Source organism: Cervus elaphus, chromosome 20, assembly GCF_910594005.1.
Source record: "Cervus elaphus chromosome 20, mCerEla1.1, whole genome shotgun sequence".
NCBI lineage: Eukaryota > Metazoa > Chordata > Mammalia > Artiodactyla > Cervidae > Cervus > Cervus elaphus.
In genome coordinates this window covers 26,030,500-26,042,993 of record NC_057834.1, presented here as the reverse complement: position 1 = coordinate 26,042,993, position 12,494 = coordinate 26,030,500, and the positions used below count along the sequence as shown (strand labels likewise).

General features: G+C 39.1%; 1 long non-coding RNA gene across 1 annotated transcript in view; it reads left to right on the top strand.

The window, feature by feature from the left end:
* The window catches only part of LOC122677451, a 151,942-nt gene extending 140,409 nt beyond the window's left edge, over positions 1–11,533 (top strand). Inside the window, exons 2-3 of the long non-coding RNA XR_006335787.1 lie at positions 10,848–11,023; positions 11,312–11,533. This is a non-coding gene — a long non-coding RNA (uncharacterized LOC122677451). The remainder of the gene's footprint in view (positions 1–10,847; positions 11,024–11,311) is intronic.
* The last annotated feature ends 961 nt before the right edge of the window (positions 11,534–12,494 follow it).

The following is a 12,494-nucleotide window of genomic DNA, read 5'->3' as shown; positions in this document are numbered from 1 at the left end:
TTACACATTTGCATTTGATTGTTATGGTTTTCAGTCTTCTGTTTAGAATTGTTCTTCAATCTTTTCTTGACTTTCAGTTTCTTAAATTTTTTAAGGAAGAGGCCAGTTACTTTGTTGCATGACCCTCAATTTAGTTTTGTCCATTCTTACTGCTTAGATTTGGGTTATGCATCTTTGGCAGGAATATAACAGAAGTGATGATGCTGAGACTGCATCTTATCATCAAGTTGCTTATGATTTGTATTTGTTCCATTACAGATGAATCCTTTGATTAAGCTAGTGTTTACCAGACTTTTCCACTGAGAAGTATCCTTTCCCCCTTTTTACTTGTTACATATTTTATAGGGAGGCACTATGAAGTTATGTAAATATTCCATTTTTCATCAAACTTTCAATGTACCTAAGTTTTTATTTATACCTGCATGTGCTCATGGAAGTCAATGGTTTTAGGTCAGTTGTGATCCATCATTATCATTGTTTATTTTTATGCTGTAGTTATCTTCAGTCTGACCAGTGAGGATGCCTTGAAGCATGCTTCTATACTCTTCTGTCAGGTTCCCTTCATTTCTGAATGCTTTCTAGTTTCCTGGTGCAGTCATGTTTTAGTTTGCCTTTTACTTTGCCTGCTCCAAATCTGGAATCTGTCCTTTCTCCAAGAGGATCCTTGTTTTCCTTCGGTTGAGAACGGTATTTAGAAGTTAAGATCTGGGTACCAACTGTGTTCATTGCAATTGATTTGTCATTGTTCCCAGGTTCTTTCTGAAGACAGAGCTAAGGGAGAATATGTGCTAATATACACTTTCTTGAACACATTTACTTTTGTATTTATTTAACAGTTTTATACGTTAACATTTTCAAGTTCACATAAATAACTCGAATTGCAGTCCAGTCTTTTCTCCTTCTAGTATTTGTAACTCTCTTCTTCAACAGTGAAAACCTGACTCCCATAATCTTTAATATGCTTATTCACCAACTCCCCTCCTTTTGCCTCTCTTTGGGGCTGACTTCCTTACCCACTTGGACTCTAGACTTCCACCTACATCATTCCCGTTCCTACTGTGTTGATGGCCTCTTCACTCTGTTTGGCTGCTGAGTCCTCAAACCGTGTGCCCCTATCTGGACACTTTTCTCAATGTTTTTGAACTCTTACTTTTCACATCAGGCTGCCTCCTGAAAACCTGCACTCACCCTCATCCAGGCATGGGTGACCTTGTCACAATTTTCAGGTTCTGTCATTTCATGCCAGACTGCCCTTCTGCATGGACAGTATCTTCATTCTTCCTGGGTTCTGATACCTCATGCCGGGCTGTCCCTGGACATGAATTTATACACGGCTTGGACTACTACACCCCGTGCTGGCCCACATCCCTGCATGGATACCCTACTTGAGATTCGACACCCAACTTTGCACCACTGAAACTATTTCTTATGCCCCTCCACTGTGGATGCCTACTTTTCTCTGATCCACTTAGTGGTATTCAGAGAATTAGTACTGAATTTAGGGGGAAAGAATCAGAAGAGAAAGACAAGTAAGCAGAAAAGCAAGCACCAAATTTTATCTATAAAGTTTTTGTTTTAACCACTAGGGAAATAACCTTTAGCCATGAAGTTTGTTGAAATCTTATAAACATGTTTGTTACAAGAAACTGTATTTGTTCCCTTAACCACTTAATCAACTATAGAATTAATTGGATTGAATATTGAAATTGCTCTTTGTAGCTATACATGTACTCACCAGCGCTCTTTTAATTAATCACCATTTACATTATGTAAGGTCTCCTGAGCGCCAGAAGCCCCTGACTCTAACGTGTCTTTCTGTTCTGCTTGTGTGTCCAGCAGAGTCAGATCTAAAGAACATCTTAAATTTCTTTTTAAGATGAATTTTAACTTTAAATGGTGAAGATAAACTTCATTTTAAGATGAAGTTTATCTTTAAACTTCCTAAAGACCATCCTAAACTTCATAGTCCAATCATGGTTGATGATACTTCCAGTATTAAACTGTAAAATAGATTTCTCACTTACAATTGTGCTTTTATAACTGTCCTGATACTGCTCCTTGGAATTCAGTTCAGTTCAGTCGCTCAGTCGTGTCCGACTCTTTGCGACCCCATGAACCACAGCACACCAGGCCTCCCTGTCCATCACCAACTCCCGGAGTTTACCCAAATCCACGTCCATTGAGTTGGTGATGCCATCCAGCCATCTCATCCTCTGTCGTCTGCTTCTCCTCCTGCCTTCAATCTTTCCCAGCATCAGGGGCTTTTCAGATGAGTCAGCTCTTCCCATTAGGTGGACAAAGTATTGGAGTTTCAGCTTCAACATCAGTCCTTCCAATGAACACCCAGGACTCATCTCCTTTAGGATGGACTGGCTGGATCTCCTTGCAGTCCAAGGGACTCTCAAGAGTCTTCTCCAACACCACAGTTCAAAAGCATCAATGCTTCAGCACTCAGCTTTCTTTATAGTCCAACTCTCACATCCATACATGACTACTGAAAAAACCATAGCCTTGACTAGATGGACTTTTGTTGACAAAGTAATGTCTCTGCTTTTTAATATGCTATCTAGGTTGGTCATAACTTTCCTTCCACGGAGTAAGCGTCTTTTAATTTCATGGCTGCAATCACCATCTGCAGTGATTTTGGAGCCCAGAAAAATAAAGTCTGGCTCTTTCCACTGTTTCCCCATCTATTTGCCATGAAGTGATGGGACTAGATGCCATGATCTTAGTTTTCTGAATGTTGAGCTTTAAGCCAACTTTTTCACTCTCCTCTTTCACTTTCATCAAGAAGCTCTTTAGTTCCTCTTCACTTTCTGCCATAAGGGAGGTATCATCTGCATATCTGAGGTTATTGATATTTCTCCTGGCAATCTTGATTCCACCTTGTGCTTCCTCCAGCCTAGCATTGCTTATGATGTACTCTGCATATAAGTTAAATAAGCAGGGTGACAATATACAGCCTTGACATACTCCTTTTCCTATTTGGAACCAGTCTGTTGTTCCATGTCCAATTCTAACTGTTGCTTCCTGACCTGCATACAGGTTTCTCAGGAGGCAGGTCAGGTGGTCTGGTATTCTCATCTCTTTCAGAATTTTCCACAGTTTATTGTAATCCACACAGTCAAAGTCTTTAACATAGTCAATAAAGCAGAAATAGATGTTTTTCTGGAATTCTTTTGCTTTTTCAATGACCCAGTGGATGTTGACAATTTGATCTCTGGTTCTTCTGCATTTTCTAAAACCAGCTTGAACATCTGGAAGTTCACGGTTCACGTATTGCTGAAGCCTGGAGAATTTTAATTACTTTACTAGTGTGTGAGATGAGTGCAATTTTGCAGTAGCTTGAGTATTCTTTGGCATTGCCTTTCTTTGGGATTGGAATCAAAACTGACCTTTTCCAGTCCTGTAGCCACTGTTGAGTTTTCCAAATTTGCTGGCATATTGAGTGCAGCACTTTCACAGCATCATCTTTCAGGATTTGAAATAGCTCAACTGGAATTCCATCACCTCCGCTAGCTTTGTTTGTAGCGATGCTTCCTGAGGCCCACTTGACTTCACATTCCAGGATGTCTGGCTCTAGGTGAGTGATCACACCATTGTGGTTATCTGGGTCATGAAGATCTTTTTTGTACAGTTCTTCTGTGTATTCTTGCCACCTCTTCTTAATATCTTCTGCTTCTGTTAGGTCCATACCTTTTCTGTCCTTTACTGAGCCCATCTTTGCTGAAGTGTTCCCTTGGTATCTCTAATTTTCTTGAAGAGATCTCTAGTCTTTCCTATTCTATTGTTTTCCTCTATTTCTTTGCATTGATCACTAAGGACGGCTCTCTTATCTCTCCTTGCTATTCTTTGGAACTCTGCATTCAAATGGGTATATCTTTCCTTTCTTCCTTTGCTTTTCGCTTCCCTTCTTTCCACAGCTATTTGTAAGGCATCCTCAGACAACCATTTTGCTTTTTTGCATTTCTTTTTCTTGGGGAATGGTCTTGATTCCTGTATCCTGGAATCAAGGAGACTTGACTTTGACTTGGAATGTTGATATTCCTCCTTGCCATTCTTGTCATGAACCTCTGTCCATAGTTCATCAGGCTCTCTGTCTATCAGATCTAGTCACTTAAATCTATTTCTCGCTTCCACTGTATAGTCGTAGGGATTTGATTTAGGTCATACCTGAATGGTCTAATGATTTTCTCCAGTCTGAATTTGGCAATAACAATTTCATGATCTGAGCCACAGTCAGCTCCCAGTCTTGTTTTTGCTGACTGTATAGAGCTTATCCATCTTTGGTTGCAAAGAATATAATCAATCTGATATCGGTGTTGACCGTCTGGTGATGTCCATGTGTAGAGTCTTCTCTTGTGTTGTTGGAAGTGGGTGTTTGCTATGACCAGTGCATCCTTTTTGCCAAACTCTATTAGTCTTTGCCTTGTTTCATTCTGTACTCCAAGGACAAATTTGCCTGTTACTCCAGGTGTTTCTTGACTTTCTACTTTTGCATTCCAGTCCCCTATAATGTAAAGGACATCTTTTTTGGGTGTTAGTTCTAGAAGGTCTTGCAGGTCTTCATAGAACTGTTCAACTTCAGCTTCTTCAGTGTTACTGGTTGGGGCATAGACTTGGATTACCATATTGAATGGTTTGACTTGGAAACGAACAGAGATCATTTTCTCATTTTTGAGATTGCATCCAAGTCCTGCATTTTGGAATCTTTTGTTGACTATGATGGTTACTCCCTTTCTTCTAAGGGATTCCTGCCCACAGTAGTAGATATAATGGTCATCTGAGTTAAATTCACTCATTCCAGTCCATGTTAGTTCACTGATTTCTAGAATGTTGACATTCATTCTTGCCATCTCCTGTTTGACCACTTCCAATTTGCCTTGATTCATGGACCTAACATTCCAGGTTCCTATGCAATATTGCTCTTTACAGCATTGAACCTTGCTTCTATCACCAGTCCTGGAATAGTATTCCCCAACCCTGTTTGGGAAATGTGTTTTTAGTAGTCTAGGGAAGATATCTCATCTTCAGTCAAATTTCTGGCTTTTTATCATTTTTATCCACTGAGATTCTTGGAATGATTCCATTTGAGGAAAAGGTTTTGTATTGAATACCCCTTCCTAGCATCCTTCCCAAGCATGTGCACTGAGCACCCATGTGAAAAGAAAGTCATTGCTTTCAATTCTTTGTTCTCAGTTTAAATTGAAGCCCTCATGTGGGGCTATTTTTTAAGCTTCAGCAGACATATTTCAAACTGTATTTTGAACACATTTCAGATTTTTTTCTGTAGAGCAGAATTTTTCTTAATTAAAAGGGAATGTGTATATGCTAGCTATTGCCACAAAAGTGTTATGTTACTCATCACCCTCAAATGTAGCTTAGAACAACAGTCATACATCCTCATTGATCTACATGTTCACTGACCTAGGCTGCCCTTGGCTGGGTGACCGTGTCGATTTTTGTTTTTCTCTCTCTCTCGTTGGGGATCTGCTGTGTCCAACTTTGCTCTATCAATACGTCATTTTCCTGCGACCAGCAGGCTTAACCGGGACCAGTCTGAGCAGGTTCTTTCTTGGTTAGGGAGTGGGGCAGCCTACACTTGCAAGTGCATTTCAAGTACTGGCAAGTACTGGCCTTCTGCTTGCTGGGGAGGGCACTGAGAACAGGCAGTGGATCCATGGAGGGGTAAAGAATGGAGCCCTGATTCACTTTGCTGGGGAGTGCCATTTAAGGGATAGGAATGAAAGAGTGCTGCCAGGGCCTAACAGTTTTACCTAGAAGGCTGGCTGATTTTGGTTTTTCTTAATCCTCTACACTTTCTTCTTCGTTTGCGCTGTTAAGAGCTCCCTTGGTGGCTTGACTGTCTTCTTTTTGAAGGCCTTTGACTTTTTGGGGTCAGCTCGGTTTATCAGACTGGCATTGAAAAGTACTCAATTGAACAAGAGAATGAATGAATGAGTGATACTTTGTCGTCATCATTACTAGCCCTCCTTTCAAGTGTGGCTATGAACGTTGTTACTGAAATGTACCTCCACAGGCTGACATCAGGAAGGAACCCTGCTCTAAGATCTCCATTTTCATTTTCAGTCCCTAAATTCTAGGTATACTTGGATGCTACTGAACAATGCTTCTTAAGTGTGATAAGACCATTGTGATTTCTTTAAAATTTTGAGTTTATAATTTGTTCTGTGTGTAAGTGTATAGATAAGGCAATTGTTCCTGTTTTAAATCACATGTTACTTTTCAAGAAAAGTTATACTAATTTTTAAAATTAACTTTGATAGGCAGAGAGATAAGACCATTAGGATGTACTGTGTCATTGCCTAATCAAGTGATGTCTACCATTTATTAAGTACCTCAATGTGCTAGGCACTGTTAGCTATTTGATTCACTTTAGCTTTACTCTCTAAAACAATCACACAAAGTAGATATTATTTAGTATTCCTAATTAATAGTGGAGGACACTGAAGTTTAGAAAAGTTAAGTAACTTAAGTTCTGACAGGTAACAAAGGGTTCATTTGGCCTACAGGTCATGTCAGCTAACGGGCAACTTTCTTTCCAATACACTCTATTGCCTTGATTCCTTAATTGAGTTGGTTTCATGGATACCTCCCACTCCACAACCCTCCTAGCATCTTCTCCCAGAGGAAATTATCATGCCTATGTCATACAATGCATGCTCTGATGAGTGGTGTTTGATAAAAGTAAAACAATAAGAAACAAGTTTATAATTTGCCTCCAGTAGGCAAATTGTTACCGTGATGAATTCTCCTTCATCATACCAAGGGCAGGTGAAAGAAAAAAGGATTTCTGCTACTGAATAAAATATTTAAGTCAGAGGCAAGAAAGGACTTTTGCTCAGGTTTGTTAATAACTATCACAGGTCGCTGGAAAGTTGGCAAATATTTTCACTAAGAGAATTACAAACTTCTTTTGCCTTTTCTTCTTTTTCTTCCTCTTCTTCTTCTTCCTCCCCTCGTCTCCCCTTCCTCTCCCCTTCTCCTCTTCCTCCTCCTCCTTTGGAATGCTTGTTTCCAAATAAAATCCCGAAAGTAATTCCACACATGTACCCACTGATTCAGGAAATAAGCACCTATTATGTGCCAGATACTGGCAGGTTAAATACATAGTGGTAAACAGAAGGCACCCCAGTCCTCAGGTTCGGCTACAGGCTGCTGCTCTGCTTGAAAGACTTCCCAGAGGTACCCCCATCTTCTCTGTGGGGCACCAGTGCTCTGCAAAACCACGTGAAAATCACTGTCCCGAAGGCTCCTATGGAGGGTACAGAGATGCTGGCTCTCATTTCCACTGCCACACTCAGCATTTTTCCCTTGAGGAAGTCAAGAGAAGAATATTTATTTTACACATGCACACAAATGTTTGGGGCGACTGTTCAGAACCAAGCTGCCTGGAAGAACGAGGTGGACTGTCTTCTTGGTGTCTTTCTCTCCTGCCTCCATCTCCCCTGCCTCCAGTCTCCATCAATCTGCTTCACCATTCCACCTTCCAGGCAGCTGCTGGAGTTGTCTTCATAAAACTTTCAATGGCGCCTTGTTGACTTCTTAATAAAGGTCATTTTAAACAGGAATTCAGGGGACTCATGATATACCCCACGCCACTTACCCTGTTTTTCTTCTGGACTCATTTTCCATTATATCCATTTGTGTATTCGACCATCTTTTTCACTGATCACCTGCTTGACCCCCAGATATGCAGGGTATTCACTCTCTTCACCTTTGTTAGGCCCAGAATGCTCATTACTTCCTCCACTAATCAAAAATCTATGTAACTACAAGGTGCGGCTCATTTGCAGCTTCTCCTAGAGGCTTTCCCTTATCACTCTATTGGAATTAATTGCTTCCTCCTCTGTGCTTCCACTGTCCTTTCTTATATTTCTGTTTAACACATTTTCTGTTCTGCTTCATCCAAATATGATGTGTTTACTTGTCTGTTTCCTGCAGCCCCTCAAATACTGAGAATTAAGGTCAGGAGTCTGATAATGATGTCAGTTCATCATTAATTATATTATTAATTCATCATTAGTCATAAAAGAGCTTCACAAAATATCTCACATTATCACTTTAAATCCTCCTACTAGGGTTCTGGAAGGTCAGGTATGGGCATAGAGGTGCTATAACTTCATTTTAAGTTTTATTTTTAAGAAGTATGCTGGAACTTGGTATAAGACAGGCTTGGTGCAGCAAAAACTAACACAACATTGTAAAGCAATTATTCTCCAATGAAAAATAAAATCAAATTAAAAAAATTTTAATTAGAAAGAAGAAAGATGGACCTGGAGTCAAATCCCAAGTCTATACTCACTCTGTGAGCTAGAATGGACTATGTAACTTCTCTGAGCCTCAGGTTTCTCATCAGCAAATGAGCACCAAAACTTACATCAGCAAGTTGGTATGAAGCTTAAATGACATGATGTGTGCTCAACACAGTGCCTGTCACATAGTGATGAATAATACAGAATAGGCACTACTGAAGCTTTTCTCCTACCGGAAATCCTAGCCTACATGATCGAGTTCCTACTAGGTGCCAAGGGCTTGCCAACATACTCATCTGTATTATCTCATTTAACCGTGAAAACTACTGTTACGAGAATGTGCTATTGTTCCTCTTTCTGGGCTTCAGAGGAAGAGACTGGAAGGTTAGCAGCTTCTCTGAGGTCAGTAAGTTAGTAAGGATTACAGCTGGATAAAAACCCAGTCCCTGGACACTGAAGACTATGGCAGTAACTGCTGATGCCATTTGGCAGACTGGAGAAGTTTTACAAAAATGTTCCAGTTTTAATGGAACAGGTGATGCCATCCCTAACCAGGATCTTGGAGAAAATCTGTCATTATGTTGGCCACCCCTAAAACTGATAGGAACTTGCAGCAGGATGATTTCTTTTAGTTGTGCAGAGATAAGCATCAGAGTGTAATCATTGCACTATACAACCTATCAGATTCTCTGCAGAGTCTGTTTTTTCAAGAAGATTTTCTGTCTTTTAGATTTTCAAATGTCTCCCTGCTTTTTTTCAGTTGTACTATTTTGAGGCAAAGTTGGCTTATCAGTTTCCTCAAAATCTTTCCACCCAAAAAGGTGGGGGGGCAAAGTGAAATGAACTCTGTTTATGTGGTAACTTCCACATGTGTAGAGTGCAATAATCAGCTCAAAATTTTCATTCAGTTCCCTGGGAGTTAGTGTGTGATCTATTTCAAACTGAATATAAAGGATGCTTCTTAAACCATTAATCTCTTTTATTTGCCAAAATAATAATTCCAATAGTTTTTTATCTGATTCACACTGAGACAGGTTTAATCTGAATTATGCATATTCTACTGTGTTACTATAATTTAGCCAAACAAGAGTCTGTTTTTTACTTTATTTTAAATAAATCCATTCCCCGTGGATCCAAACAAGAAACACTCAAGTCTTTCTCCTCTCTGAAACCTTGGAATTTGCATATCTCACACTCTTTTTCTTTCTGTTTAATTCTTTGTTTCCTCTCAAACCAGAGACTTTAGGTTTATGGTGACTTTGTAGTTGGATTCTTGACCTTTTAGAGTCAAACCCGGGAGCTTTTCTCTCCCCTTCTCCCCTCACTTCTTTCTTTCCTTCCTTCCTCCTGTAGCTTTAATTGAGGTCTTATTTGTATACCATAAAATTCAATTATTTTATATGCACAATTCAATGATTTTTAAGTGAATTTTCAGTGTTGTGCAACTCTTTCCACAACCTAATATTAAACATTGCCATCACCCTATAAAGGAATGGCATGCCCATGTGCGGTCATTTTCCAATTCTCACTCCCAGCCTCAGGCAAATATTAATCTATTTTTTGTCTCTATAGATTTGACCTCTCTGACATTTTCATATAAATGGAATTATGTAAATGTGTTGTTTATTGTGTCTAGATTCTCTCACTAAGCATAACATTTTTGAGATTAGTCCATGTTGCAGCACTAATTGGTAATTTTCTCCTTTTTATTTTTGAAGAGTATTCCATTGCATGGATATATCACATTGGGTTTATCCATTGACCAATTGAGGAATCTTTCGTTTGTTCCCCTTTTTGGCTATTACAAACAGTGCTGCTATGAACCTTCATATATATCTTTGTGTAGACATATGTTTATATTTCTCTTGAGTAGTTTTCTGTGAGTAGAATTTCTAGGTCATATTTATTTTTATTTATGTTTAAATAATTTATGTTTATTTATTTATTTATTATATATTATATATTTATTTATTATTTATATTTATGTTTAAATAATTTATGTTTATTTTTATTTATGTTTAAAATTTATGTTTAACATTTTAAGAAACTACCAAAGTATTTTACAAAGTAACTGCAACATTTTACATTTTTATAGCAATGTATGAGGGTTACAGTGAATTCACATCCTTGTCAATTGTTGTTATTCTCTTATATATTGGTGAGATATTTAGAGTGATAAAATGATGAAAAAATATATCTAGCTCTAGCTTTATTGCAGTGCTCCTGTTATAAGTAGCACTGAGCACCGTTTCATGTTTAAGGGACATTTGTAAGCTTCTAAAATGTAAACCTCATATCATATAAACACCTTTGACAATTTTCTATCTAGTTTTCAGTTTTTCTTTTTCCTTCTTGATTTTTAATTATCCACTTAAAAATTAAAAGTGTATTTGCTCCATTATAAACACAATGTGCATGTTCATTTTAAAAAGCTAAAAACAAAGAAAGGAAGTGAGACTTCAAATTAATCAGGTGAGTTGACTGCATTTCTTTTTATCCTTTCTAGAAAGTCCACCAGAGTGATTGTGAAATGACTTTTCCGGTGTTTCTTTTCTTTTTTTTTTTTTTAAGGGATTAACCTAGTAGGAACAAAAGAATAGAAATCAACAAATTTTCAGAACTAGAAAGCAAATGGAGGACCGCTCACTGACCAAGCAGGGTGAATAACACTCCAGTGCCTATAAAGAGGGAGTCTGATGAAAAGGAGACCCACCCACCTAACAGATACTCCAGAGAGACTCAATACGGTAAAAGGCTGGGCTTTTCAGTGTCCAAGAGAGGATGAAGGGTTGAAAGATGTTTTACAGGGAGGTTAGGCCTCCCCTCTAATTCTATCAACGTTGTACGGTCAAGTAACTTCGTCTCCTCTACTCTGCCCCTCCCCCAAGGAAGTGGGGGTTCCCAGGAAGAAGGGTGGGGTCTAAAAACGGGAAGAGTAAGTCTGTTGAACCAAGAGATCCTCAGCACCATTTTCTCATCCTCCCCAGTACATGCTGAGCCTTGCCTAATTATCCTTCTCTGTTCACTTTCCCTAGGCAGGAAATTGAAAAGTTCTTCGCTGGAGACAAGACCTCGACATACTGACCTTTGGAAGCTCCTAGTAAAAAGCCTGCCTCACTCCTTGTTTAGCCTACTCAACAGCTGACAATCACCTCTATCCCTAAATTAAATATGAACATAAGATAAAGGATCATCAGATATTTGAGCAAAGCTTTCAGACGGTAAAGCATCTGCCTGCAATGCGGGAGACCCAGGTTCGATCCCTGGCTAGGGAAGATCCGCTGGCGACCGCAGTGGCACCCCACTCCAGTACTCTTGCCTGGAAAATTCCGTGGACTGAGGAGCCTGGTAGGCCACAGTCCATGCGGTCGCAAAGAGTCTGACACGACTGAGCGACTTCACTTCACTTTTCACTCTCACTTTCAGCATAAAAGGAGAGGGAGGGGGGAGGGGGGATCGGGATGGGGAATACGTGTAACTCTATGGCTGATTCATATCAATGTATGACAAAACCCACTGAAATGTTGTGAAGTAATTAGCCTCCAACTAATAAAAAAAAATTTTTAAAAATTTTAAAAAAAAGGAGCCGGGAACAACAACAGTAAACTAGGGGAAAAGAAGCCCTTCCTGGAGAAAACAAAGTCCTCCAGGGAACAGAAAAATGTCACCAAACAAAACCAGGGAGTATTCTTACAGACATAAGAAAGTGAAAGTGAAGTCGCTCAGTGGTGTCCGACTCTTTGCGACCCATGGACTGTGGCCTACCAGGCTTCTCCGTCCATGGAAATTTCCAGGCAAGAGTACTGGAGTGGGTTGCCATTTCGTAAGAAAAGATGCTGTAATCACAAATCAAATACAGGATACTATGATAAGAGAACAGAAAAACAGCATGAGCTTCTAGAAATTAAATATATTATAATAAAAAAATTAAGTCAGTAGAAGAACCCTTTTAGAAATATGCCAGAAAGAATTATAAAACATGAAAGAAATGGGACATGGCAGGAAAAAGGACAAATAAACTTGTAAAATTGACTCAAAATGTCTTATATCATCCTACGATTTCTAGAGGAGACAGCAGAGAAAAATGAAAGAAAATATCTGAGAAATATAAAAATTTCTCAGAATTGAAGGGCATACATCTTTGGTTTGAATGGGCTTAGTAAATGCCAACATAATTAACAGGGGGGAAAGATGTATAATTTTAAAATATTAGGACAT